Below are 4846 nucleotides of genomic sequence, written 5' to 3' on the forward strand. Positions count from 1 at the left end.
GCAAGGCACTTCTGCTTTTTTTGTGGTCCTGGGGATTGAACCCAGGGCCTGGTACATGTTAGGCAAGTGTTGTACCACTGAGTCACACCCTCTGACCCCAAGGAAGGGAAATTCTTTTTTATATACCTTCATTTTATTAATTTATTTTTACATGGTTCTGAGGTTGGAACCCAGTGCCTCACATGTGCTAGACAAGCACTTCAACACTGAGCTACACCTCCAGCTCCAGGAGGGGAAATTCTTCAGTTGAGAGCAACCCTGATAGAGAGATATTCAACTTTGAATGGACTAAGTTGAAATGCAGAACCAAATGACTAACTAATTACCTAAAATAGATTAGGTTTTGAACTAGAAAACACTGAGTCACCTCACAACAGCAAAATTTAGTACTTTCCTCCCTCAGTGAAAACAGGGACTCATGACCAGGCTGAGGTCAGTTATAGGGAAATGAAATTACATTTCTGTTTAGATGAGTGACTGAAAATCATCAATCTGCTAGAAGGTGCTAAGCCCCACAAAATATCCAAATGCCATCAAAATGCTTCCATGTCTTTTGGAAAATTCCTCATAATCTATAGCTGAACTGCATGGCATAGTATTTTCACAGTGCATTATCAGCTATTATATGAAAGGTGGTGCTTTGTGATCAAATAAATGTAAGGAAAACTGAGTTAAATAAAATAAGTATTTGTAATTGCAGGGTTTCTTAGAATCTTCACTCATGATTGATACCATGCATTTCCCATGGGGGGATATAGCACATAATTAAAAGTTTCTCAAACATACTTGTCAGAGAATTCATTGTTCACAAAATGGCTATTAATGTCTCATTGACCTAGCAGTCTCTGCAACAGGTTGGGAAATAGAGCTTTATTATTTAAGGTGCCTTTTCTGGCATGTGGCATGTCGTGCTTTCCTGGAACAATGATGTTTCTGTCAGAACCCCAAAAGGTGGGAAGTTTGGTAATAGAGTATTAGGTTAGTGAAATGTAATCTTTTGGACCTATGTAATTGCCTTTGACACTTAATTGAAAGCATCATGTTTTTTTTGTTGTTGTTGTTGTTGTTTTGTTTTTTTACTAAGCAACCCATTTGAGTCCTTAGTGGTCACTTAAGACCTACTTGATTGCCATCTGGCACTTATCTAAAGCCAAGATTATGTAGTAGATGCATGGTTCAGCACCGTCTGTTGCACTTGTCTATTGATCTTGTGGTTCTTGGGGAAGCAGTGTTTTATTCATATTTTCAAGTTCTATCTTATAATGAAGGTTCTTTGGCTTCCCATGGCTTCATAGCTGTGAAATCAATTATGACTTCAGTCGCGCTGACAATGTACTATATTTGTGAAAAGAAAATTGAAAAATTATTACCTGATGGATGAGAAATGGTTTTGACATTTAAAAACATAAAATGCTTCTCCATATCTCTTCTAAATTATGTCTGATGTTGACATTAGCATTTATGTAATTCATCCAATTGTGGAAACCATCGCGTACTAATTCTTAATAGCTGTAAAACCTATTACAATGGGGAATAATAGTCCTTCAAAAGGCTTCATTTCAGTCTCCTTCTTCTAGGCACATCATATCGACTCCATAATAAATTAACTTATTTCACTGTAAGTCTGCTGCAGCAAACCCTGAAGGGAACATAATGGGCCACCTGGAATTAAAACTGACACAGACAGGGTGATAGGACAGTTCAAAAGTTTGCAATTATTCAGGAAAGGCTTAATGGGCAACATTGAAAGGTAGCAGGTTGGGGTCTCTTTTTTTTTTCTGTTTTGTTTTGTAATAAGGGCTAAATCATCCCTTAATTACTTGAAAGCAATTTTGATAAATAGAGAAGCAAAATGTAAAATTTTGGTCTGGGTCACTCTTAACAGAAAAAATTGTAATATGCCTGCCTGCAATAAGACCAAATGAAAGTGCCATTCTCCCTCAGTTTCTCCACAGTAGTTGGTTTTAGAAGGTCATAACTAAGAATTTCTACAGATGGAAATGAGTACATTTTTAGGAGCCTTCTCTCCACCAAAATGATCTGGGCAGCAGGACCATAACCTATCAGGTCAATCTGAAGAGAGAGAATGGTTTGCACTTACTCACTAAATGCACCACCAACCTGTTTCTCCCCTGGTATGGGGAGGTGGCATCTGAAGAGATCCCTGAGAGGTGTTGCTAAGATATTCTCCCATTCTGAGTACCAGGCCAACAAAGATCACCTTGCCAAGTTGAAAACAGGGAGATGAACTTTGTAGGAAATGAGAATAGTGTATACAAAGAAAAGGAAATATAAGATTGTTTTCTAGAAATTCTGAGAGAAGTCCTGTGTGATAAATACTGTGTGACCCAAAGGGCTCCAAAAAGAGTTTGGAACCATATTTTAAAGAGTACCATATACCATACTGAGTTTGGACTTGATTTTGGAAAAAATATTAAGTTCTAGGGAAATGAAGAGAACAGTCTATAGATGGAGAAAGGTTGACATGATGTCCTTCTTCCTCTTTTGTCCCTGGGAATTCCAATTTGCTGGGACAAATTTATCTCAATCACCATTACCACACAATCTATGAAACTCTCTGACCAACCCCCCCACTCTAGACACACACACCACACACACACATACACACACACACAAAAAAAAAACATAGGTAATACTTCCTCCTCCATGGAATTTCTTTGGTTCTGCACTTAGAACAATCTAGTGGGTGAAATCATATACATGTCAGCTTCCTTAACTAACCATGCTGTTAGCAAATGTGTTTTATTCATCAGTGTACATTGCCTGGCACATAGTAGGAATTCAATATCTGTTTGTCAGATGAAATAAATTACTATTTTATTTTCTGTGGACAACATATCAGGCCCTAAGTTTAATTCTGCTCCCATAAAGAGGGTGTGGTGTTAAGATTTTCCTCCTTAATTCACTGGGAGTTATCACACATGCTGCTCACAACCATTGATTTCTAGTCAACTGAGATTTGTGCAAAACCTAGTAAAGGGTGAGCTGTGCTCATTATTTGTTTATGGTACATTACACCTAAGACTTTGACATTAAAAATCCACTGTACTTTTGCCTCATTTAGTTCTAAAAGTGAAGTCAGGAGATTTTCTTTTCCTTTGAGTAATGAACATGGTAAGTCAACAAAAAATATATTTAAAGAACACGTGCATTCACTTTTCATTTGTCTTAGATCGAAATTAGATATTTCTCCTCCATTATCTCATAAAGGCACATGATGTGTGAACAAAACTGAAATGAATTTCATTAAAACTGATTATCCTAAGTGAATGCTGACATGTACGTGAGTATACAATTGTGATTATGATGTTCAAGAAAGTAATCAAATGAACAGAGTAATAATGCAATTTTGCAGTGTTAGTAAAAGAGTAAAAGCAGAAGCCTTTGGTAAAATTGCACCTGCTGACCTGAAATAGAGACAAAATGGGGACCAAGGAAACACTTGTTTCTGCTCCTACCCTCTAGATAACAGCCTCCCAGTGGGACAATTCCCTTACACTGCCGCAGTGTCCTTGGTGACACTTCTGAGCTCAGAAGAGAGAAGGGAGAGAGAAAAGAAGGGAGTATGCAACAGGAAAGAGAAAGAATGATCTTTGAGAGAGGAACAGGTACATTTGACACATCTTTCCAGAGATGCTCTGAACCTGTACTAGGGTAACTCTGCTTCTTCCTTTGCTCAGTGTTCCTGATCCTTCCCCTTCCCCTTTGCTGTGGGTTTTGCCACATCCATGACCCTCCTCCATCTTGAATTACATCCCTCTCAGTCACCAGTAGATACTCTGCCTCCCAGAGCTTGTCAATCTCAAAAATGTCCTTGAACCGCATTGTTCTTCCTCTTTGCTTATCTTCCCTGCCACCCTTGCTCCCTTTCCTTCTCAGTCCCCTCTACCTCCTTAACCCACTGAGTCTGGAGCTGATACACCTATCCTAATTGGCCACTTTCAGATGATGTGAATGAGCATCTCAGTATCAGAAACCACCGCCTATTATCAGCTCCCATTACCTCAGACATCTCAGAAGCATTTGATGACTGCTTTGAATTCTCACCACATTTAGGATCCTTATATTCACCTTTCTTGGCTCCATTTACCTTTCTAACAAACCATCTCTCTGTATTCTGCCACCCATATGTGTTTATCTTCAAGACTGCTCCCACCTTTCCTCTTTCCTCTCCTCTCCTTCAGAGATGTCTTCTTTTTCCATGACTTAGATGGTGGTCATCTGATAGCTGAATCTCCAGTCTATGACTCCATCCAACCACGCTGTCCCTCCTTTTTGCACTTCATTGGTACCCAATCTTCCCCTTTCACCATTTTCCCTCTGTCCCTGGCATGAATCACTGTAGTACTAGGCATTTTACCATTATGGTCCAAAGTTACAGAGCCCTGACACAAACTCCCTGAGTCAGGTTTAACAACCAGCCCTGCCATACTCCCTGTCCTGCCTGCCTTTCTTTCTTTCTTTCTTTCTTTCTTTCTTTCTTTCTTTCTTTCTTTCTTTCTTTCTTTCTTTCTTACAGGGGAGTTATGAACATATTTCTTAACTAATCTGAGCCACAGTTACCCCGTCTGGAGAATCAGAGACAATAACTCATCCTTGTCTCATGTGGTTGTTGTGAGAATTTAGAGAATCCATGTAAATCACCAAACCTGTAATAATTGTTCTATAGATTTTATTATTAATGTACTCAGTAAATATTTATTGAATGATAATGAGTTATAGGGGTGCTTCAGGCACTGTAGCAGGAAGATGGGAGGGGGGCATAAAATTTGAAAACTTTGAGTCTCCTCAACTTCTACAATGTGGAGTAAAGGTAGGCTGATCC

Source organism: Spermophilus citellus (genome assembly GCF_964194105.1).
Source record: "Spermophilus citellus genome assembly, chromosome: X".
NCBI classification, from domain to species: domain Eukaryota; kingdom Metazoa; phylum Chordata; class Mammalia; order Rodentia; family Sciuridae; genus Spermophilus; species Spermophilus citellus.